This window comes from Nicotiana tabacum, chromosome 7 (assembly GCF_000715075.1).
Source record: "Nicotiana tabacum cultivar K326 chromosome 7, ASM71507v2, whole genome shotgun sequence".
Taxonomy (NCBI): domain Eukaryota; kingdom Viridiplantae; phylum Streptophyta; class Magnoliopsida; order Solanales; family Solanaceae; genus Nicotiana; species Nicotiana tabacum.
The window spans coordinates 11,411,924-11,438,603 of record NC_134086.1 but is presented as its reverse complement, the minus strand read 5'-3'; positions in this window follow the sequence as shown (position 1 = coordinate 11,438,603).

Here is a 26,680-nt window from a genome sequence, read left to right as displayed (position 1 = left end):
CTTCCAAGCCCTCTACTCCTAGTGCCCCCTAAACACCCCTTTCAGTGACCAGATTCTAGATTGTCTATTTTTGTTGTTATAACTTGGCAAATGTTTTTGTTTCTTTTGTTTTGATGTGGATGGGATGTATTAGTACTGCTACCGGTTTCAACAGTCCAATTTTGTCTTTGCTTTATAAGCAAAGGCATATGTTTTATATATAAAAACTATCCTCTTTTGTTATCTACATGCTTGAATTCTCTGTTTCTCTTCTCTATCATGTTGTGTGCACAGATGTGGCATGATTTAGCTAGGCTATACTTCTTTATGATGTTTGTCTGCTTGTATATTTTTAATGATGCCAAAAGGGGGAAGTATAATTGAAACAGGGATTTGATTAAGGGGGAAGCATAAAGTCAGAAGGAACTTATGAAGTTCCTGTTATTTAATCTGGTGTATTTTGTTCCTAAATCCAGTATTTTGTTGTCTTAGTTGAGTTGTAACTTTGTAATTGTTCATATTGTAATTCTTAAATTGCTTAGCTAGAAGCATTACTTAGGAACCCCTTTGTAAAACCATAAACCCTTTGTGTTTGTGTAGTGACTAGAGTTAGTCATGAGTTGAAGTCTTTGTAATAGGTGTATTGCAAAGTGACTTGTAATAGGTGTATTAGAGTTAGTGAGGGATTAAGAGTTTAATTCCTAAATTGCATAGGTTGTAATCTAAAAGTTGCTCATAGTGGAGTTGAAATACTACAAGTGTAGGTCATGATTTTTTATCCCCCTGAGCAGGGAATTTTCCACGTAAAATTGTCACGACCCGGATTTTCCACCTTCGGGAGTCGGGATGGCGCCTACTCATAGAAGTTAGGCAAGCTACTAAACATAGAAAATTTCTAACTTTTTCATTTTTAACCGTTTTTAACAATCTGAATTAACAGGTATCTAACATTTAGATATTAAAGATAAATGAAATCAAGCGGAAGACTTAATCTAATATAATAACCAAGAACAACACGATAATGACAACACACATCTCTACCCGGAATCCGGTATCACAATATCACGGACGAACTAAGATTACTACAACAAATGTCTGAAAGAAATACAATCTGTCTCGAAATCTAATGAAAAATGATTACATAATAAAGTAGAAGAGAGCGTCGGGCCTGCGGACGCCTGCAAGACTACCTCGGGATCTCTGGCTGGACTAAAGGTAGGCTCCCTAAGTTCTACTATCCAAAAGCTACTCCGGAATCTGCACATAGTGCAGACTATAGCATCAGCACAACCAACCCCATATACTGGTAAGTGCCTGGTCTAACCCCGGCGAGGTAGTGACGAGGCTAGGACCAGACTTCACACAAACCTATGCAGTTATATAATATACAAAGAAAAATAAACAGGAATAAACAATTAACATGTGGAGGGTACATGTTACGGGGGAAATATTGAATCCAGCAAAACTTAAGAGAAATATGAGAGAACAATTCAAGATTTACAACAAAACTATAATAACACTGTTGGGGCACGCAACCCGATCCCTATCATTTAACACTATTGCAGCGTAAAATCCGATCCATTTATATCACTGTTGCGGCGTGCAACCCGATTCAATATAACACTATTGCAGCGTGCAACCTATTCCATATATAGTATTGTTGCAGCGTGCAACCCGATCCAACATAACATTGTTGTGGCGTGCAACCCGATCCAACATAACATTTATATACCTTTAGCAACAACCATACCAAGAGTCCCCGCAGGGGATCAACAATAAGCTATACTATCCCGACAAGGGATTCGATAGTAAAAGTAAATACGTCCCGGCGAGGGAGAAACAGCTATGACCAATCTTAACCAACTTCTACTCATCTCAGCTAACACCAATACTCAATTATAAGTAATTTCCACGAAAACAAACTTAATCATTGCTCAATATCGAGAATCAATAATTAAAGCATCTGTAGTACTATTTAAGAACACAAAATAAATTGCAATTTAAGACTCACGGTCATGCTCGACACAAACATATAGATACTTGTCACCATGTCTGTACGTCGTACTCAACAAGAATCAAATAGCAAATAGGACACAACTCCTGATCCCTCAAGCTAAGGTTAGACCGAACACTTACCTCGAACTTCCATGACCAACTCAAGCCTTACACACCGCCTTTCCTTTTGAATTTGACTCCAAATCAATTGTATCTAGACATAATCGACTTAACAACATCAATAAATGCTAAACAATCCAATTCCAATGCTTAATTATAGCTTTCCCATCATTCTTCTCAAAACGACAAAAAGTCAAAAATTGACCCCGTGCCCGCTTGGTCAAAACACGAGGTTCGGACAAAAATCCGATCACTCATTCCCCCACGAGCCCGAATATATATTTTATTTTGAAATTCGACCCCAAAACGAGGTCAAATTCCCAAATAATCAAAAAGCCCTAACTTTACCAAATCCCTAATTTTCTACCCTTAATCTCATGTTTTAGGCCTAGAAATCTAGTGGGTGTTGATAAAAATGGAAGAAAACGAGCTTAGGATTACATACCTATGAAGATATGGTGAAGTTCCTCTTCAAAAATCGCCCAAGAGGTGTGGAGAAGATGAAGTTTATGAAAAATGGTGGAAATCCCGTAATACATTCTATTTTTGGAACTTAAAATAACTGGGCGAATTTGCTCTATACGTTCGTGATGAGCTAGGCTTGAGAGACCTTCACATTCGTGGAAATGGGCTCGTGTTCGAGGAGAACTAACTCCTCGAGCCTTCGCGTTCGCGTCCAGGTGGTTGCGTTCGCGTAGGTATAATACCCCCCTGCCCAGGCTCATAAGTCATCGCGTTCGAGTATGTTGGGTCGCGTTCGCGAAGGGTATCCTCCCTAAGCCTTGCGTTTGCGTCACTAGCTTTGCATTCGCGAAGAAGAAATTTGGCACCTGGGTGATTTCCTTACGCATTCGTGAGTGTGCCCACGCGAACGCGAAGAGAAAAATCCATGGGCACTGAACAACAAAAACCTGCAACTTTTATGAGTTCAAAAACCTTTCGACACACACCCGAGCCCTCGGGGCTCCAAACCAAACATACGTACTAACTCAAAAACATCATATGAACTTATCTATGCAATCAAATTGACAAATTAACCCCTTAAACAATGAATTAAACCTCAAAATCAATGAAATATTTTAAAACTTCTTAAAAATCAAATTTTGCATTTAAGGTACGAATCACGTCAAACGGATTTCGTTTCTTACCAAACTTCACAGAATTATCTTAAATCACATATAAGACCTGTACCAGGCGTAAGAACCAAAATATGGGCCCGATACCAAAATTTTCTAATTAAAATTCATTTCCAAATCCTTTAAACAATTTCAGAAAACAATTTTCTTTAAAAATTCATTTCTCGGGCTTGGGACCTCGGAATTCGATTCTGGCCATATGCCAAAGTCCCATATTTTCCTACGGACCCTTCGGGACCGTCAAATCACGGCTCCGTATCCGTTTACCCAAAATGTTGACCAATGTCAAATTAATTCATTTTCTAGTCAAAATTTATCATTTTTCACAGATTTTGACATATAAGCGTTCCGGCTACGCACCTGAACTGCGCATGCAAATCGAGGTGATGCTAAAAGAGGTTTTTAAGGCCTTGGGGGAAAAGACCGAGGTCTAAAACAACCGTTCGTCCTCGAACGTATAGAAGAAGGAAGTACCTGAGTCGGGGAAAAGATGGGGATAACGGCTCCGCATATGAGACTCGGACTCCCAGGTCGATGCCTCAGCAGGCTGACCTCTCTACTGAACACGAATAGAAGGAAAACTCTTCGATATCAACTGACGAACCTGTCGATCTAGAATAGCTACCGGATCTTTCTCTTAAGACAAGTCCTTGTCCAACTGGACAGTGCTGAAATCTAACACGTGGGGTGGATCGCCATGATATTTCTGAAGCATGGACACATGAAACACTGGATGCACGACTGATAAGCTCGGTGGAAATGCAAGTCTACAAGCCACCTCTCCCACTCGATCAAGGATCTCAAACGGGTCAATGAACCTAGGGCTAAGCTTGTCTTTCTTCGCAAATCTCATCACACCCTTCATATGCGACACTCAAAGCAAAACTCGTTCAACGATCATAAATGCTAAATCACGAACCTTGCGGTCGGCATAACTCTTTTGCCTGTACTGAGCTGTACGAAGCCTATCCTAAATGATCTTGACTTTGTCCAAGGCATCCTGAACAATATCCGTACCCAACAACCGAGCCTCTCCCGGCTCAAACCATCCAACCGGAGATCGACATCGCCTACCATATAAAGCCTCATAAGGAGTCATCTGGATACTCGACTTGTAGTTGTTGTTGTAGGAAAACTCTGCTAAAGGCAAAAATTGATCCCACGAGCATCCAAAGTCAATAACACAAGCTCAGAGCATATCCTCCAAAATCTGAATGGTCCGCTCGGACTGCCTGTCCATCTGAGGATGAAACGTTGTGCTCAACTTAACCCGCGTGCCCAACTCTCGCAGAACTGCTCTCCAGAAGCGTGAGGTAAATTGCGTATATCGGTCCGAAATGATAGACACGGGCACACCATGAAGGCGAACAATCTCCCGGATATAGATCTCAGCTAACCTATCAAAAGAATAGGAGACTGCCACAGGAATGAAATGCGCTGACTTGGTCAACCTATCAACTATGACCCATACTGCATCGAACTTCCTCCGAGTCTGCGGGAGTCCAACAACGAAATCCATAGTGATCAGCTCCCACTTCCACTCGGGAAGCTCAATCCTCTAAAATGAACCACCGGGCCTCTGATTCTCGTACTTAACCTGTAGACAATTCAAACATCGAGTCACATATACAACAATATCCTTCTTCATTCTCCGCCACCAATAATGTTGCCGCAAATCCTGATACATCTTCGCGGCGCCCGGATGAATAGAGTATCGAGATCTATGGACCTCCTCTAAAATCAACTCTCGGAGTCCATCCATATTAGGCACACAAACTCGACCCTGCAATCTCAAAACTCCATTATCACCTAAGGTAACCTGCTTGACACTTCCATGCTGCAACGTGTCTCTAAGGATGCACAAATGGGGATCATCATACTACCGATCACGGATACGCTCCAATAATGAAGAACGAGCGACTGTGCAAGCTAATACACAGCTGAGCTCAGAAACATGAAACCTCACGAACTGATTGGCCAAAGTATGAATACCCAAAGCAAGCGGTCTCTCACTGACCGGAATATAAGCAAAACTGCACATACTGGCTGACTTCCTACTCAAAGCATCGGCCACCACATTGGCCTTTCCCGAATGATATAAGATGGTGATATCATAGTCTTTCAAAAGCTCCAATCACATTCTCTACCTCAAATTCAACTCCTTTTGCTTGAACAAATACTGAAGACTTTTGTGATCCGTGAACACCTCACATGCCACGTCATACAGATAATGCCTCCAAATCTTCAATGCGTGAACAATGGCTGCCAACTCCAAATCATGAACCAGATAGTTTCTTCTCATGAATCTTCAACTGCTACGAAGCATAGGCAATGACCTTGACATCCTGCATCAACACTGAACCAAGTCCAATACGAGATGCATTACAATAAACTGTATAAGGCCCTGAACCTGTGGACAAAACCAACACCGGTGCCGTAGTCAGAGCTGTCTTGAGCTTCTGAAAGCTCGCCTCACACTCGTCCAACCATCTGAACTGGGCCACCTTCTAGGTCAACCTGGTCATCAGGGTTGCGATAGATGAGAACCCCTCCACGAACCGACGATAGTAGCCTGCCAATCCCAAGAAACTCCGAATCTCTGTAGTTGATGCTGGTCTAGGCCAGTTCTTGACTACCTCAATCTTCTTTGGATCAACTTGAATACCCTCTGCTGATACAACATGACCCAGGAGTGCAACTGAACTCAACCAAAACTCACACTTCGAGAACTTAGCATATAACTGACTATCTCTCAAGGTCTGAAGAACCACTCTAAGATGCTGCTCGTGCTCCTCCCAGCTACGGGAATATATCAAAATATCATCAATGAAGGCTATCACGAATGAATCCAAGTAAGGCCTGAACACTTGGTTCATCAAATCCATAAAAGTTGTTACGGCATTTGTCAGCCCGAATAACATCACCAAGAACTAATAGTGCCCGTACCCAGTGCGGAAAGTTGTCTTAGGGACATCAGATGCCCTAATCCTCAACTGATGGTAGCTAGATCTCAAGTCAATCTTCGAAAATACCTTAGCACCCTGAAGCTGATCAAACAAATCGTCAATCCTCGGCCATAGATACTTATTCTTGATCGTAACCTTGTTCAACTGCCGGTAATCAATACACATTCTTATCGATTCGTCCTTCTTCTTAATAGAAAACATTGGCGCACCCCAAGGCGAAAGACTCGGCCTAATGAAACCCTTCTCAAGCAAGTCTTGCAACTGCTCTTTCAACTCTTTCAACTCAGGCAGGGCCATACGATACGGCGGGATAGAAATGGGCTGACTGCCCGGAGCCAAATCAATGGAAAAGTCAATATCCCTGTCGGGTGGCATACCCGGCAGGTTTGAAGGGAAAACCTTGGGATACTCACAAACAACGTGCACAAAACCAATAGAAGGAACCTCAGCACTAGAATCATGAACATATGCCAAATAGGCCAAACACCCCTTCTCGACCATACGTCGAGCCTTTACATAAGAAATAACACTACGAGTAGAATGACCAAGAGTCCCTCTCCACTCTAAACGAGGTAAACCCGGTAAGGTTAAGGTCACAGTTTTGGCATGACAGTCCAAGATAGCATGGTAAGGTGATAACCGGTCCATCCCTAATATGACATCAAAATCGACCATGTCCAAAAAAAGCAAATTTATACAAGTCTCAAGACCTCCAATCACAACTATAAAAGAACGATGGACTCGATCTACCATAATAGAGTCACCCACCGGTATAGACACATATACAGGGGCACTTAAGGAATCACTAGGTATGACCAAATACGGTGCAAAATAAGATGACACATAGGAGTAAGTAGACCCTGGATCAAATAAAACGGAAGCATCTTTGCCACAAACCATAACAAAACTTGTGATAACTTCATCGGAAGCCTCAGCCTCGGGCCTGGTTGGAAGAGCATAACATTGGGGTCGGGCCCCACCACCTTGGAATACCTCTTTGGGATGGCCTGCAACTGGCTGGCCTCTACCTCTAGTGGTCGGAGCTCCACCTTTAGCACCTCTACCTCCACCTCTAGCACCTCTACCCCCACCTCTAGCTGGTTGGGCAGGCCTATGGAATACCTGGTGCCTGAACCATAGCACGAGAACCCTGCTGCTGCGAGTGAGTACCCACCAATCTCAGACAAGCCCTCCTGATATGACCATACTCACCATACTCAAAACATCCACCTGAGTGTTGCGGCTGAGGAAACTGAGACTGACCCTAGCAACCTGAATGACCACCCCGAAAACTTTGGAGCGATGGTGCACTGATAGGACCTAGTGGTGCACTGTAGGGATGCTGATCAGAATACTGCATGTGAGAACCACGACCACCTGAAGCACCGTGAGAAACTTGAAGTGCTGACTGAAAGGGCCTAGGAGGATGGCCTCTACCATATGAATCCCTACCTCCAGACAAGGCACCAATGAATCTGACTGAATGATGTGGCCTCTTGTCCGACCCATGACTACCTCCCTGTGACAGAACCATCGCCACTCTCCTGGCCACATTAGCCGCCTCATGGAAAGTAATCTCACTCCCAATCTCCCTAGCAATCTAAAGACGAATCGGCTGAATAAGTCTATCAATAAACCTCCTCACCCTCTCTCTCTCGGTGGGAAGTATGACAAGAGCATAACGAGCCAAGTCGATGAATCTGGTCTCATATTGGGTAACAGCCATGGAACCCTTCTAGAGAAGCTCAAGCTGTCTCTGATAGGCCTCTCTCTTAGTGATGGGGAGAAACTGCTCCAGAAATAGCTGAGTAAATTGCTCTTAAGTCAAAGCTGGTGATCCGGTTTGTCTAGCCAAACAGAAATCCCTCCACCAAATCTTGGCAGATCCAGACAAGCGAAAAGTGGTAAAATCAACCCCATTGGTTTCAACTATCCCCATATTCCTGAGAACCTCATAACAGCTGTCTAGATAATCCTGGGGATCCTCAGTAGATGCACCGCTGAAAGTAGTAGTAAAGAGCTTGGTGAACCTATCCAACCTCTACAAGGCATCGGCAGACATAGCTGCTCCATCACCGGTCTGAGCTACCATACCCGGCTGAACTGCTCCAACTGGTTGAACTGTTGGAGTCTGAAACTGGGGAGCTACCTGCTCCGGGGTGTGAGTAGCAGGAGTCTGGGCTCCTCCTCCAGCCTAAGACACGACTGGTGCTACAGGAAGCATGCCTACGCGGGTGACACTTTCTATAAGGCCCACTAGATGGACCAGAGCATCCTGAAGTACTAGGTTAGCAATAAACCCCTCTGGGACCTGAGCTGGACCCACCAGAACTGTTGGGGCCGGAACCTCATCATCAAAGTCAACCTAAGGCTCCGTTGCGAGTGCTGCTACCCTGGGCTGAGCTCTGCCCCTACCTCGGCCTCTAGCACGACATCGGCCTCGCCCTCTGCCCCTCGTGGGATCTACTGCTGGGGGCTCGGGCTACTAGTCTGTGGATGAGGAAGTGCGTGTTCTCGCCATCTGCGAAAGAACAGAGTAGAATTTCAATTAGCATTGAGAAACCAATCCGCACGACAGGAAAGAATAAATGTGGAATGTTTCCTAACTCTGTATTCTCTGGGGTTAAATACAGACGTCTCCGTACCGATCCCTCAGACTCTACTAAGCTTGTCTGTGAATTGTCAGACCTATGTAACCTAGAGCTCTCATACCAACTTGTCATGACCCAGATTTCCCACCATCGGGAGTCGTGATGGCGCCTACTCATAGAAGCTAGGCAAGCCACTAAACATAGAAAATTTCTAACTCTTTCATTTTTAATCCTTTTTAACAATCTGAATTAACAGGTATCCAATATTTAGATATTAACAATAAATGAAATCAAGCGGAAGACATAATCTAATATAATAACCAAGACCAGTGCGATAATGGAAACAAACATCTCTACCCAAAATCCGGTTCCATAATATCACGGACGGACTAAGATTACTATAACAAATGTCTGAAAGAAATATAATCTATCTCGAAATCTAATGAAAACAGAGTACACAATAAAGTAGAAGAGAACACCGGGCCTGCGGACGCCTGCAGGACTACCTCGGATCTCTGGCTGGACTAAAGGCAAGCTCCCCAAGTGCTACCATCCAAAAGCTGCTCCAGAATCTGCACATAGTGCAGAGTGTAGCATCAGCACAACCGACCCCATGTGCTGGTAAGTGCCTGGCCTAACCCCGGTGAGGTAGTGACAAGGCTAGGACCAGACTCTAGATAAACCTGTGCAGTTATTTAATATACATTGGAAAATAAACAGGAACAAAAGGAAATATCGAATCCAGCAGAAACTTAAAAGAAATATGAGAGAACAATTGTGGCGTGCAACCCGATCCATTTATATCACTGTTGCGGCGTGCAACCTGATAGAATATAACATTATTGCGGCGTGCAACCCGATCCAACATAACATTGTTGCGGCGTGCAACTCGATCCAACATAACATTGTTGCGGCGTGCAACCCGATCCAACCTAACATTGTTGCGGCGTGCAACCTGATCCAACATAACATTGTTGTGGCGTGCAACCCGTTCCATATATAGTATTATTGCGGCATGCAACCCGATCCAACATAATATTTATATACCTTTAGTAACAACCATACCAAGAGTACTCGGGAATGGATCAACAATAAGCTACACTAACCCGGCAAGGGATTCGACAGTAAAAGTAAATACGTCCCGGCGAGGGAGAAACAGCTATAATCAATCTTAACCCATCTTCTACTCATCTCAGCTAACACCAATACTCAATCATAAGTAATTTCTATGATGAAGTTATGGTGAAGTTCCTCTTCAAAAATCGCCCAAGAGGTGTGGAGAAGATGAAGTTTATGAAAAATGGTGGAATTCCCGTAATATATTCTATTTTGGAACTTAAAATAACTGGGCGAATTTGCTCTATACATTCGCGACAGGCTCATTGCATTCGCGATGAGCTAGGCCTGAGAGACCTTCGCGTTCGTGGAAATGGGCTCGCGTTCGCGTCCAGGTGGTCGCGTTCGCGTAGGTATAATACCCCCTCCCCTGCCCAGGCTCATAAGTCATTGCGTTCATGTATGTTGGGTCGTGTTCACGAAGGGCATCCCCCCTTAGCCTCGCGTTCACGTCACCAGCTTCGCGTTCGCGAAGAAGAAATTTGGCACCCAAGAGATTTTCCTTACGTGTTCGCAAGTGTGCCCACGCGAACGCGAAGAGAAAAATCCATGGGCACTGAACAGCAAAAACCTGCAACTTTTATGAGTTCAAAAACCTTCTGAAACACACCCGAGCCCTCGCTGCTCCAAACCAATCATACGTACTAACTCAAAAACATCATATGAACTTATTTATGCGATCAAATCGCCAAATTAACTGCTTAAACAACGAATTAAACCTCAAAATCAATGAAATATTTCAAAACTTCTTAAAATATCAAAATTTGCATTTAAGGTCCGAATCAGTTAAACGGATTCTGTTTCTTACCAAACATCACAGAATTATCTTAAATAACATATAAGACTTGTACCGGACATTAACCAAAATACGGGCCCGATACCAACATATTCTAATCAAAATTCATTTCCAAATCCTTTAAACAATTTCAGAAAATAATTTTCTTTAAAAATTCATTTCTCAGGTTTGGGACCTCGGAATTCGATTCTGGGCATACGCCCAAGTCCCATATTTCCTACGGACCTTCCGGGACCGTCAAATCATGGGTCCGGGTCCATTTATCCAAAACGTTGACCGAAGTCAAATTAATTCATTTTATAGTCAAAATTTATCATTTTTCACAGATTTTCACATATAAGCTTTCCGACTACGCGCCCGGACTGCGCACGCAAATCGAGGTGATGCTAAAAGAGATTTTTAAGGCCTCAGAATGCATAATTCAATTTAAAAACAAACAAAAACTCCATGTCTTATTTACTTACTGTTTTATTAGTATTCTCAGTGGAAACTCATAGAGGACCGGTACTCTATAGTTTGGTGGACCTATATAAACTATCAAGAAACATATGCGTTACAAAATTATCTTATGCTTTTATTTTTTTTCAAATTGCCTTGCCTTCTTCCCATTTCCTTTAATAAGGTTTTATGCCTCTGACCTGTTCTTGTTGTTCATTTGTTCTTTATGTCCAGGAACCACGACATAGACAGTGTTATTTGGATTTCATGCTAAACTTAGAGGTTGTTTCCACTGGGATCCAATTGTTATGTTGGAAGCTTAAATATTTAATCTTTTCATGTTATTTGTTCTTTCATAGTTTTATCTTACTGACTATACATGAACAGGGATGGTGAAGCTAACAAATATCTCATAGATGCTTGTGCAAAGTTTGAGATCGAATGTCCTCCACCTCAAACAACAGCTAGATTACTTGAAAAAGTAATTTTTTTCCTGCCGTTGCTGTCAATTTCTGTAGATGCAACGTAGAAATTTGCTCTTCACTACTGGTCCGCTTATACTATATCTTTTGTGTCCTTGCTTGTAATACTTCTCTCTAGTGGGATATTTTTGATGTTCGAGAATCTTTCAGTTCCTGGGCTTTGTTTTAAGATGAATGAAGGAGACATGTGTTAACACTACTTTTGTTCTCAACCATCCCGAGATAATGAGTCCTTTGGCAAAGTGGCACAGATCGAAACGAGGCCTGACAGAACGTTTTGAATTGCTTATAAACAAGCATGAAGTATGTTGTCTTTCAAACTGTTTTTAGCACTCCCAACGCAAGATGTAATGTGCTTCTTCTCTGCTAAATAACTTGACAGCTTTAGTTGCACTGAATTGAATGACCCTGTTGTCCAACGCCAGCGTTTTGCTGATCGTATCTGTACAAAGTGTGCATCCTGATGGTGTTTGTGTTGTGTTGTGTTCATCCTCTTGTATCATTTCTCTTATGCAAAACTAATTTTAGCATAATTGCTGTCAACTCAGGACCCTCACTCAGGTGATGATGAAGCTATGGTACTGGATGAGAACTGTTGTACGGCTCTTGAGTATGGATTACCTCCTACTGGTGGTTGGGGATTGGGTATTGACCGACTTGTAATGTTGTTGACAGATACACAAAACATCAAGGTTTGTGCCTTGAGTTGGTTTCTCTGTTAGCAAGAAATGCCAACTTATTCCAATCTATTTAGGAATGTCAGAGTATCCCACATTGGCTGAGGGAATGGACTGTTGAAATGACCACTTTGTTCCAATCTATTTGGGTATATATAGTTGAACTCAAGGGTCATCTTATTTTAACTAAGATGAAATGATCATTCAGTTCCAATCAGTTGTTTCACATCCATTTCTAAATGAATAGTTAGTAATATCCATGTTAGTGGCTGTTGACCAAGCAGTGGCTTTGGGTGACCTACTTTTCGAATACAGTCTACTAGGTTGTTCTTGGGTGGGTTTGTGGGATGGGGTTTATCTTGGTGAGCTGTAGAAAACAAGTAAATGTGCTTGTAAACTTAGGCTATGATGTTATGTTTGAGCTAAGTTTTAGCTGTCAGTGAAACATATAGTATTTAAAATAATCATAGAGATAAATGTTGTTTATAACATTATGTATGTGAAGTCGATCTTTCTGTGGTGGAATAATATTGAGAAGTAAGAGAAGAATGAGTGCTGCTAGAAGTTGTTAAAATCCATGGGTGACTCCTCTGAAAATGCTTAGAGAGTTGAAGTAGCACAGGTTTCAAAAAGAATACTACTACAACAAGAACAACATACCCATTAAAGTTCCACTAGTGGAATCTTGGGAAGGTAAAGTAATGTACGCAGACCTTACCCCTACCCGGAAGGATAGAGAAGCTGTTTCCGAGAGACCCCCGGAGGTTTCAAAAAGAATCTTGAGAATATATCCTTAAAAGGGCAGGGAGAGTTACATGATATTGCATTGTTAAATGGCAAGGGACTTGGGGAATTTTTACGTCTTTTACAGGGAATAAATTGGACAATGTCCAGAACTGTGGTTGGATGCTTGCTTGGCGTGAACGGTAGCTGTAGAAGAAAAGCTATAAAAAACTTTTTCTCAATAACCGTGAAATCCCGTGGCACATACAGTTTGAAACTGTGTCTTTAATAAATTTTGTTGAGACATGGAAGTAATTTGATGAAATTGTTTGTATAATTTTAGTTTAGTTTGTTTGATTTACATATAAGTTTTTTATTTTTCTCTATTAATTGGCATATTTGGTGTAGCTTTCAAACAACGAAAATATTTTATTAACTTTCTTCAGTTTAAAAGTATGCTGTTTTTACTGGAATTTTATAATTTAACAAATCTATAAGTATAAAGTAAAATTTCTTAAATTAAATAGATAAATTATCCTAAAAATAAATTTCAAAAGACAACAGACTCATACAACCTTCGAAGAATTGCACTTGCCTTTTATAGTTATACTATTACTAATCATGAAAAGATTGTTTAAGAAAAAAGCTTACTGGAGAAGAAAATTTCAACTTATGGTTCAACAACTTCGTCGTAAAACCAATAAAAGCTAGGATGACAACACCGTAAGATGTCGAATTTGATAGAAACATTTACTAAATTACTAGTTGGCGGAGCGCTATAGTGTTCTAAGCAGAGGTGGAGCCAAAATTTCAATTTTATGGGTTCTGAATTTTTAAACGAGGATTTCATGTGTTAATAATTGAGTTCTTAATTCAATTTTTTTACATATTTAATAAATCTTTTAACATAAACACATTGTTCGAGCAAAAATTAACTTCTAGCTCCGCTCCTGATCCTAAGTGTGGTTAGGCGAACATTCCCTTTGCCAAAAAATAATTCTCTCTATATATGGTAAGTATTACAATTTGTGAATATTTATTAAAATTCAGATCAAGTGGAAAGTTCTGAGTTTGAACCTTGTTTGACTAAAAGGGTTACAACCTTTTTGGACAAAGCAATCAAAGATGAAGGGGTAAATCGTAGCTGAAGATAATTATCTCTAGACTAATAGTAGGTAAGGAGAAGAGAGTTGCAAAATTTCTTTGTATTCAAGATTATTTTATTTTTCGAGTCCCCCCCCCCCCCCTACAAGATCTCTTTTCTCCCTTATATACTAGAGAGAAAACATTTAGAACTGTAAGAAATGAAAAATACAAAGAATATTCGACAGAATATTCTCATTGTCTCCTAATGGGCTTACATTTCTGCAAGGGTCGTACAGTTTCTGCTTTTGCCTTAGGGTCGTCTTCCTTGGGACGCCGATTCGAAGATACTCGGTCATTGGTCGTACTCATCATAGGTTGAGGTCAGTCAAATTTGGACCCATACAGTTAGTCCCTCCGCTTGTCGGGGTCGCAGCCGGATGTGTCCTTGATGAGTGGACCTTGTGCATTCTTTTGGAGAAATTTGACCTTTGGGAACGACATGACGTGGCCAACGGGGATTGCTCATCGTATTCAGCAAGATATCGTGGTACACTTCTCCGGGAAATGATGTCAACTTTGCGTGCGTCATCATTGCGTGGATTTTTAAGGTAGGGACTGACGGCTTGGTGCTTCGATTCTTGTGCTACTTTGAAGCCTGTCACCTCGGTTCTGGCGCCTCCCAATCCTACAAATAGGTGAAGGGTTTGATTTTTTGAAAAACTTTGGCCATTCCTCCTCTGGAAAACCTCTTTCGTTATTCCTTGTTTGCTTTCATCTCTTTCTTCTCTTCTTTCGATCTTCACCCGAAGCTTCTTCTTCTTTCCTCCTTTTGTGTTGATACTCCTCCATAAGATATTATGTTGAGATCTCGTTATTCTCGCGGGGAGGTTCCTAAAGCTGCCCCATCATCAACGATGCCTCCTTCTGATAGTGGAGACGTGGTGGTAGAAGAGAACGACAACCCTCCTATGGTGGAGGAGCTGCTACGGAGGCACCCCTTATCCCGGAGTGACTTCCTCAGAGATCCACCTCCCACTCCGAACCCCGTATTTTCTGAGATGGAGAAGGTCCATATTGATGCCCTTCGTATAAAGTATAGCATTCTTGCTCATGCAAAAATGGTTCCAGCAGGGAGAGATTACGTGGACGTCCATAGACCTGGGTACTATGCTTTCTACGAGTACCCTTTTATGATCGGCTACACTCTTCCTCTCTTCCCCTTAGCAAAAGAATTCTGTAGATTTTACCAAGTTTGCCCAGCACAACTTTTGTCATACACGCTCAAGGTACTTTTACTATTGACTAAGTATGCAGAGTTGGCGGAATGTAGCATTTTCGTCCATCACCTTTTGCACCTGTTCACGTCTGGCTTCCTCAAGGGTACCATGGTGCATTTGAGGCTTCATGGTATGAAAGGGCTGGTGGTTGGGACGGATGACTAGGCGAGCCGCAAATTTTGGCACAAGTATTTCTTTGTCAAGACCGAACACGTCGTTTCTGACTCCGCCATATTTTCGGACCAATGGAACAGAACTCGTAAGTGCCGTCATTCGTTATGTTCCCCTCTCTTCTGTAATTACTGTAACTTTTACTTACTTGCCGCTTTACAGCTATGGGCCGCCCGTCTCGCCCCGTTGCGGGTATCAAGGATTGGGTAGCCTGCCTGTTGCCTCATGCAGCAGAAACTCGGACTTGGCCCGCCTTCGTGCAGCATTATGGTCCTAAAGTTTCCTCAGGTAAATGACTTACTTACTAATTCGTTGGTCATGCGACCTTGCTTAATAATATGACCTTTTGTAGTGACAGGCCGGGGAGCTTCTAGGCGGAAGGTGCAAGTTCCCACCTTTAGGCAAGCCGTTGCTACTGTGGACACGTGGTTTATCTTTAGCGAGTCTATTCGGGAGGGTCGTCCTCAACCTATTCAAGTGGGAGATTCGTCTCGAGTTGTGTCCACGAGGGAGGAGGCTTCTTCGATACTGGCCTCACATCTTTTGGATAAATCTTCTAATGGGGACGAGCCGTTGGAGAGAAAAATGAGGAGGCTGGAGCTGGAGAAGGGCGTGGCTACGGACGCCAATGGCAGCAGGGCATCCCGAACGGCCTCGGTACCCGTATTCATGGCCGATGCTATTTGGTTGGGGAGATCTCCCCAAGTGGAGGGAGTTGGCCCGGGAGCCGGTTCAGTGTGCTCCGTTGAGGGTGGTGCATCGTCTAATGTTGGAGGGCCTCGTGTCGAGGATGGCGGTTCGGGTTTGGATATCTACACAGAGGATGTTAATGAATTCGTCGATCTCCATACCCATGTGGAGGTTAGGATGGATGGATCCGACCATCATGTGGTAGTCCCGGGGAACTATAACTTGCTACTGAATAGCGATCAGGTGGCGTCGGCCCTCACTGCTCTATGTGCTGCTCCTGAAAGCAAGATGCTTGGAGCAAGGAGCGACATGAAGTTATCTTAGAAGGTCGCTGGTATGGCCCTGCAGGTAGGTACCTCTCCTCTTTATTCGTTGGATCGGTAAGATAATCGTCGTTCTGAGAAGATGTCTTCTAAGTATCAGCAGTATCGTGCTAAGCATCGGGCGATGTCCGACATTTATCATCACGATCCTGAGTTCTAGGTGTTTCGTAAGGGGCTCAAGCAGCGGGAGGACCAATTGGAGCGCAAGATAGAGGAATTGAGGGAGAGGGACGATGAGCTTGTAAATGTTGTCGCCCGCAATAGTGAATTGGCGGCCTCCCTTAAGGTGAATGAGGATGAGCTTGAATTGAGCAGGGGGTGACGGCTGAGAATGCCGACTTGCAGTTGAAGGTGGCCGACTTGACCGCCGAGTTGAGTGCTAAGTTAGCGGAGATTGATGGGATCAAGGGCGAACTGAACGTCAGTGCCGATAAGCTGGCAACAGCTATTTCTGAATCGGTATCTGTGGAGGATGCCCTCCGTATTTCAAGGTCAGAACTGACTGGGGAGAGGCAAGCCTTTGGTCGTTAAGTTGCAGGGCTCGAAGGGCGTGTCAAGGAGCTGGAGGTGGAGTTGGCCGCATTGAAGGGACAAATGGCCTCGCTGAGGGCGGAGGCAAGTCAGCGTTCTCAGCCTTCTACGTCTCGTGCCCTAGCTGAGTTGGGTGTGCCCTCCCCCCCCCCCCCCCCGTTCGTACGAGTTGTGGGTCCATGCAGAGGCTCGACTTGATGTGTATAAGTCTTTTCACGCCGAGGGCAGGGCTACTAAGACGGAGGTTCACGCTATGCACGCCGAAGCTCGCGCAGCTCGTGAGTCATACAGGTATGACCCCTTACACCTGATGGGAAATGCATCAATTCTAATGATACGAATCACCTTGCTTCAGATTCGTGGTATGAAGATGCTTACCCCGCTGGGGATGATGTGTAGTCCTGGCTTGTATTTACTTTTTGTTTAGGAATTTTTGCATGGGTCGTGTTTGGGCCTGTTTGTAGGGGAAAATGTAAATGATATTTTGCTGTAATGTAAAATTTTACTTTCATCGGCTTGCTTTTTCCTGCATTTGTCGCACATGATATTAACGCCTTTAGCTATTGGGATATTGCCTCGACCTGTTGTCGAAGTAGAATCCCGTCGTAGTTCGAAAGAGGTCAAACTTATATTTTCGTCGATGGCCTTGGACATTAGGATGTTGCTTCGAATTGTCGTCGAAGTAGAATCCCATCGTGGTTCGAACAAGGTCGAACTTATACTTTCATTGACAGACTTGGCCATTGGGACGTTGCTCCGAACTATCATCGAAGTAGGATCCCGTCGTGGTTCGGACGAGATCAAACTTATACTTTCGTCGATGGTCTTGACCATTGGGATGTTGCTTCGAACTGTCGTTGAAGTAGAATCCCGTCGTGGTTCGAATGAGGTCGAACTTATAATTTTGTCGATGGCCTTAGCCATTGAGATGTTGCTTCGAACTGTCATCGAAGTAGAATTCCGTCATGGTTCGAACGAGGTCGAACTTATACTTTCATCGATGGCTTTGGCCATTGGGATGTTGCTTCGAACTGTCGTCGAAGTAGAATCCCATCGTGGTTCGAATGAGATCGAACTCATACTTTCGCCGATGGCCTTGGACATTGGGGTGTTGCTTTGAACTGTCGTCGAAGTAGAATCCCATTGTGGTTCGAACAAGGTCGAACTTATACTTTCGTCAATGGCCTTGGCCATTAGGATGTTGCTTAAAACCATCGTCGAAGTAGAATCTCGTCGTCGTTCGAACGAGGTCAAACTCATACTTTCGCGATGGCCTTGGCCACTAGGATGTTGCTTCGAACTGTTGTCAAAGTAGAATCCCGTCGTGGTTCGAATGAGGTCGAACTTATACTTTTGGATATTTGATCGTATTCCTGTAGGAAGACGTCACATGTCAACTAGTGGAGATCTAGTTCGAATGAGGTTGAACTTATACTTTTGTCGATGGCCTTGGCCATTGGGATGTTGCTTCAAACTGTCGTCGAAGTAGAATCCTGTCGTGGTTCGAACGAGGTCGAACTTATACTTTCGTCGATGGCCTTGGCCATTGATATGTTGCTTCGAACTATCATTGAAGTGGAATCCCATCGTGGTTCGAACGGGGTTGAACTCATACTTTCATCGATGGCCTTGGCCATTGGGATGTTGCTTCAAACTGTCGTCGAAGTAGAATCCTGTCGTGGTTCGAACGAGGTCGAACTTATACTTTCGTCGATGGCCTTGGCCATTGATATGTTGCTTCGAACTATCGTTGAAGTGGAATCCCATCGTGGTTCGAACGGGGTTGAACTCATACTTTCATCGATGGCCTTGGCCATTGGGATGTTGCTTCGAACTGTCGTCGAAGCAGAATCCCATCATTGTTGGAACGAGGTTGAACTTATACTTTTGGATATTTGATCGTATTCCCATAGGAAGACGTCACATGTCGACTAGTGGAGATTTGGTTCTGCACATACAATGGAGATTCTATTTCATTCATACAATGGAGATTTGATTCCGTACATACAATGGAGATTTTTTTCCATTCAAACAATGGAGATTTGATTATCTATATGTAGTCCCTTCATAACTTTGATCCGGATATCATATCGACAGGGCGAGGTGATGAACAGCGTGTCAATCCTCAAGGCGTCCCCCTCGCCACCTCGTTAAAAACCTCCCAGGGAAAACCCGATTCGGACAAAACCTGAGTGAGGGAAAAAGAGTACGACTTAGGTGATGCCTTCTTTTAGAAGTGGAAGTACTTGAGATGGGCGACATTCTAGTTATTTTGGAGTAGTTTCCCCTCCATTGTTTCTAGCTAGAATGCTCCTTTGTTTACTGCTGCTACGATTTTGTATGGTCCGTCCCAGTTTGTTCCCAATTTTCCCTCATTAGGGTCCTTTAAGCTTGCGTTTTAGCCTTGAGGACGTAATTTCCGACTTTAAGCGGTCGTACCTTGGCTCTCTTGTTATAGTATCTTTCTACTTGTTGTTTCTGGGCTACCATTCTTATGTGGGTCATGTCTCTTCGTTCTTCAACTTTATCCAGATCTTGTAGTCTACTTTTGTCGTTGCATGTTCCGCTCTCGTTGAAGTATCTCAAACTGGGCTCCCCGACCTCGACGGGTATGACTGCGTCAATCTCATAGACCAGTGAATAGGGTGTTTCTCCTATGCTGGTTTTTGGCGTAGTGCGGTATGCCCATAATACTTCCGGTAGTAGTTCACGCCACAACCCTTTAGCTTACTCAAGATTCTTTTCAATATGTTCAATATTACTTTATTGGATGATTCGGCTTGACCATTGGCGGCGGGGCGTGGAGAGTATCCGTTTGATGTGCCATTTTTCAAAAAACGCGGTCGTTCTTTTTTCTATGAACTGAGGTCCGTTGTCCTAACTGATCTCTTTGGGGATGCCAAAACGGCATATAATGTTTTTCCATATGAAGGCAATGATCTTCTACTCGCGTATCTGAGTGTATGCACCTGCTTCAACCCATTTAGAGAAGTAGTCAGTCAAAACCAAAAGGAAGCGTACCTTACCTCGTCCTGCTGGGAGGGGGCCGACTATGTCCATTCCCCATTTTATGAATGGCCATGGCGAAGTGACGGAGTGAAGGAGTTCCCCTGCTTGGTGTATCATAGGGGCGTACTTTTGACATTGTTCACATCTCCTGACATAGTCGGCAACTTCTTTTTTCATGGTGGGCTAGTAGTATCCGGCGCGAATGAGGCATTCGATGAGGGCGCGGTTTCCCATATGGGCATCGCAATGCCCCTCGTGTACTTCTTCTAGTACTCTCCACGTTTGATGTGGCCCAAGACATTTGGCTAAGGGTCCGCCGAATGTCCTTTTGTAGAGATCGCCGTTTACTAGGTTGTACCGAGCTGCCTACACTCGGAGTTTTTTGGCTTCTTTTTTGCCTTGCGGGAGTTTTCCATCCTGCAAATAGGATACGAAGTGGTTACGCCAGTCATAAGTTAGGTTTATAGAATGTAACTCGATGTGGTCTATTGCGGAATGGAGTAGGGTGACCATGTTTTCTTTGCCGATATTCTTGGTGGCCGCAGCTAGTTTAGCGAGGCCATCCGCTTCGATATTTTGTGCCCTGCGTATTTGGTCGAGGCGGCATTCATCAAACTCCGACAGAAGTTTGTGGATTTATGACTGGTATCTTTGTAGCCTCTACTCTTTGATTTGGAAAGTCCCGGTGACCTGATTCACTACGAGTCGGGAGTCACAGCGGAGGACGAGTCGTCGGGCACCATATTTGAGGGCTAGCTTCAAACCTGCAATCACAGCTTCATACTCAGCCTCGTTGTTACTCATCTCGGGGCATCGTATGGACTGGCGAGTTACTTCGCCTGTAGGGACCTTGAGGACGAGTCCCAGTCTTGAGCCCAAGGCATTGGAGGCACCATCGGTGTAGAGGACCCAGATGTCGGTGTGTGTAGAAGTGCAGAGTGCTTCCTATTCTACCTCGGGCAATATTTTCGTGCTGAAATCAGCGACAAAGTCTGCAAGCACCTGCGACTTGATGGCAGTTCGCGGTTGGTACATTATGTCATGCTCGTTTAGCTCTATGGCCCATTTGGCTAGTCTACTCGATAGTTCGGGTTAATGTAGGATACCCCTTAGGGGGAAGGTTGTCACCACTTTTATAGGGTTACATTGGAAGTACGGTCAAAGCTTCCATGAAGCTACGACCAATGCTAGAGCTAGTTTTTCAAGGTGAGGGCACCTCGTCTCGGCATCGATTAAAGTTTTGCTAACATAGTAAATTGGAGATTGCGTACCTTTATTTTCACATACCAAGACAGCGCTTACCGCAACTTCGGAAACTGCTAGATACACAAGTAGGAATTCACCTGGATCTGCTTTGACGAGCAGCGGTGGTGAGGATAGACATGTTTTCATCTTTTCAGGGCGTCGATGCATTCACTGTTCCATTGTAGCCCATGGTCTTTCCTTAGTACGTTGAAGAATTTATGGAATCTATCCGAGGATCGTGAAATGAACCTTGATAGGGCAGTTATTCGTCCCGTTAACTTCTGCACCTACTTTTTGTTGGTCAGTATTTTCGGTATTGTGTTGATGGCCTTGATTTGATCCGAGTTGACCTCGATTCCTCTTTGCGACACTAGAAAACCGAGGAACTTTCCAGAAGTCACGCCAAAGGCGCACTTTTCGGGGTTTAGTTTCATTCCGTCTTGCCCTAGTATTTTGAAGGCTTCCTTTAGATAACCAATGTCATCTTCTTTCTTTCCTGACTTTATTAGCATGTCATAGATGTAAACCTCCATTGTTTTACCGAGTTGTTCTTTCAACATTTTGGTGACTAATATTTGATACGTGGCCCCCGCATTCTTGAGCCCGAATGGCATTACCTTGTAGCAGTACGTACCTTGGTGAGTGATGAAAGTGGTCTTTTTCCTGATCCTCTTCAGCCATTAGAATTTGATTATTGGCGGAGTACGCATCCAATAAGCTTAGCAGTTCATGGACCGATGTTGCATCGATAAGTTGGTCGATGTGAGGTAGCGGGAAAGAGTCCTTCAGGCATGCTTTGTTCAAACCGGTGAAGTCGATGCACATTCGCCACTTCCTGTTCTTGTTTTTGACCATGACCACATTGGCGACCCATTGGGGGTATTTCGATTCTCTGATGGAACCGTTGGTGAGTAATTTATCAACTTCTTCGCTGACCACCTCATTGATCGTGGCATTGAATTTCCTCCTCGTTTGTCGTACCGACGGATAAAGCGGATCGACATTTAGCTTGTGTGTGGTGATCTCCCTTGGGATTCCTGGCATATCTGAATGGGGAAAAGCAAACAAATTGGCGTTGTTAGTTAAAAACTCACGATACTCACCTGGCTCCGAGAGGTTGTGCCCAACGTAAGCCTTTTTGGCATAATCGGTGTTATCTAACTGGATGGGGTCGAGATCCTCTATGGTCGTCTTGCAAGCTTCTACAATGTCTGGATCTTTGATGGCCTCTTCTTATATGTCGGGCTTGGTGCCCGACATGGCTTATTTCTATGCTTCCGCGCTTGCCTCTTTTAGTTGTCTGGTGTATGTGCAATCCTGGGCGATCCGATAGCATTCTTGGGTGGTCCGTGGCTCGCCTCGGATGCTGAATATCCCCCATGGGGTGGGAAATTTGATCACCTGATTGAAGCTTGAGGGGATGGCTCGCATGGCGTGTATCCATAGTCGTCCTATGATGGTGTTGTAGGCCGTTTCTTGGTTCATGACGTGGAACATCGTCTCCAGGGTAACCCCTCCTGCTAGGACAGGTAGCACTATTTCTCCGAATGCCCACTCTACTGCATTATTAAAACCCATTAATGTTATGCAACACGATATTATCTTATCCTCGAGCCTCATTTGCACGAGAACTCATGGGTGAACAATACACATGCCGCTTTTGTCATCCACCATGATTCTTTTCACATCGGTGTCAGCGATGCATAAAGGTATAACCAAAGCATCATAGTGAGGAAAAGACAAACCGTCGGTATCTGGCTTGTCGAAGATGATACTATCTTCGAGATCATCATACCGTTCATGGGAGACTATTCGTTTGAGTTTGTACGTGGTAGTGAACTTCACATGGTTGATTACCGTATCATCGCCGCCGCCAATGATCATTTGTATGGTACGCGCTGGTGATGGCGGCTTTGGAGGTCCTTGATATGGGTCATGTCCTCAAGCGAAGTTGGCCCTTCCTTTGTCGCTTAACAGTTCTTTCAGGTACCCTTGGTTCAACATTCTAACTACTTCTTGCCGAAGACCTATGGAATCTTCGGTCTTGTGTCCTCTTTCTTGGTGGAACTCGCAGAGGACGTTCGACCTCCTAGTGTTTGGATCTGATTTCATCTTTTGCGGCCATTGCACCTTCGTGCCCAGCTTCTCTAGTGCGTACACTATTTCTGAAGGGGAAACACAGATATTATGAGCAGATAGTAGTAGAGCCATACCTCTTTTGCTTCAGAGTGGTGCAGTGTGTTGTGGTACAGTGTCTATGTGTTGTGGAGAGGGCGGGTTAGATGTTCGGATATGTGTCTGATGCCTTTCGCGATTGAAACGTGGTGGTTGATCTCGTCGCCCATCGCTACGTCGATCTCTATTTGTCTCGGCTTGGACTGATGTTAACCGTTGAAGTGGGCCGTTCAGGTCGTACTCGTCCGCTCTCACTTTGGTGCAATAGGCGTTGTGAATCTCTTCCCATGTGGTAGGGGGTACTTCATGAGTCTACTGAGTAGCTTTTTGGTTGCCTTTGACCCGCTCCTGTTTAACCCATTTTGAAAGGCTGCGACTTCCATCCCTTCTGATACGTTCGGTATTCTCATCCATACTCTGTTGAATCGGGCCATGAAATCCTGAAGTCCCTCTCCCGTCGTTTGCCTAACGGCGAACATGTCATTGACCCTAGCCTCAGCCTTTCTTGCTCCTGCATGAGTGGTGGCGAATTTATCTACCTTTTCTTCGAACGTCGATATTGATCGTGCTGGTAGCTGGGAGTACCATGTCAACGCTCCCCCTGTCAAGGTCTCGCCAAATTTTTTCAACAGCACAGACGATACCTGTTCTTTTGATAGATCATTGCCTTTTACTGCGGTAACATAATGAATTAGGTGATCGTCCGGGTCTGTGGTCCCGTCATATATTTTCAAGTATGGCGGCATCTTGAAGGCTTTGGAATAGGATGAAGAGCAGCCCCTTCAAAGGTTGTTCGACGAATCGGCCTACGTCGCGTTTCGGTAATAGCTTTGGAGCTCCTGGTATTTTATCGACCCTCTCCTGATGTTCCCTTATTTGGTCGCGAAGTGTTTTTTTCTCATTTTCCATCTCTTCCATTTTCTTTAAGATGGCCATGAGTTCAATATCACCTACGTTAGTGACGGTGTGGGTATTACCTGCTCGTGTAATGCTTGACTCATCGGTGGTAGCTGGGATTTCTATAGGTGGTATGCCTTTGACACCTCCCTGAGTGGGTTTCTCGATCATGTTGCTCAAAGAACTTGTCAACCATTCTTCCAGCAACTTTTTGACTGCTGGCGGTGCTTCCCCCATGGTGGATGTCGAGGCTCCCCTTTCGCGCAAGACCATTAGATCTTCGTGTGGAAGATGTGAGATCTCCCCCTCAGATGTAACTCTTGGCGTTGTATTCCCATCATCTTCTCTAACGGCTTCATCAAGGGAGTTTAGGAGATTGTTCGAGACGTTTTCTATCGCCTTCAGCCTCGCTTCCTTTCCCACCATTGTTGGTTTTCGGAGGTTCAAAGAAAGGTGATCACTTTTAGGGATCTAGATGAGAAGTATGATTTCAGCTATGGAAATCACCACAGACGGCGCCAAATTGTTTGTCTCAAAAGATGTTAAAACCTTTTTTGACAAAGCAATCCAAGATGAAGGGGTAAATCTTAGCTGAAGATAATTACCTCTAGACTAATAGTAGGTAAGGAGAAGAGAGTTGCAAAGTTTCTTTGTATTCAAGATTTTTTTTACTTTTCGAGTGTCCCCCCTTACAAGATCTCTTTTCCCCCTTATATACTAGAGAGAAAACATTCAGAACTATAAGAAATGAAAAATACAAGGAATATTCGACAGAATATTCTCATTGTCTCCTAATGGGCTTACATTTCTAAAAGGGTCATACAATTTCTACTGTTGCCTTAGGGTTGTCTTCCTTGGGATGCCGATTCGAAGATACTCGGTCATTGGTCGTACTCATCATAGGTCGAGGTCGGTCAAATTTGGACCCATACAAACCTCTCTTCTGACATTTATTTACCTACTCAATTTTTAATGACTCTTTTTGATGGAACACTATACGTAGAGGAAGCAATCTTAGTATCAAAATCACATGTAATTTGGACAACTAGCATATTACGAAATTTTCAGAGGTTACCACTTGAAGCGTGAACACAACTCTTCTATCACGTGAACCTTCAGTTCCACATCATCTCAATAGAATCTCCATGACCCACACAATTACGATCCCCGAACGTTCCACGATTTCTACTGTGTTACCCAAATAATATCTGGAAATAGTAATTTCGTGTGGGCGAAATTTTCTAGGAAAAAGACTGAAATTTTTAGCCTCCTTCTCCCCTTCTCCTAAAAAAATTCCTTTATTTCCTATTATTAAGACATACTAGGGATCACATAATTTAACTAACAAGGCTTCCAATTATGGAATTAATTGTAATTTTTGAAATTAATATTCACCATAATAAATTACGAATTATTTCACTAAAAATTCGTAATTTCACTCCTTACTCAATTTCAAAATTCATCAATTAAATCTTCTTTAACTTCCCAGGTTAATATTCATATACTAATCAATTAAATTAAATTACTGACTATTTAATTTATTGATATTTCCTTTAGAGTTTTGCTTAACTTATTGTAATAACCTGGCCGGTCATTTTGAGGGCTGTAGCCTCATCCTCTATATACTGCTCATTTTATGCTTTATAACTACTATGTCAGTTGCTGGGGTAGTTGATTCGTGTCCGGAGAGGTTTTTGAATGAAGTGAAACACTTAGTCTCAAGGTTGGGAGCTTAAGTTGAAAAGGTTGACCGGATGTTGACTTATGTGTAAACTACATCGGAATGGAGTTTTGATGGTTCTGTTAGCTCCATTGGGTGATTTTGGACTTAGGAGCGTGTCCGGATTATTATTTGGAGGTCTGTAGTTGAATTAGGCTTGAATGGCAAAGTTGGAAATTTAGAAGTTTGACAGAGAGTGGGCTTTGTGGTTACCGGTCTCGGATTGGGGTTTCGGGAGTTGGAGTAGGTCTGTATTGTCATTTATGACTTGTGTGCAAAATTTGAGTCCAATCGAACGGGATTTGATAGGTTTAGGCATCAAATGTAGAAGTTAGAAGTTCAAAAGTTCATTAGGCGTGAATCGATGCGCGATTTGTGGTTTTACCATTGTTTGATGTGATTTGAAGGCTTGACTAAGTTCATATCATATTTTAGTACATGTTGGTAATTTTGGTTGAGGTCCCGAGAGCCTCGGGTGGAGTTCAGATGATTATCCGATCAAATTTGGAGTTATAAGGGGTGTTGTAGCTAGAGTCT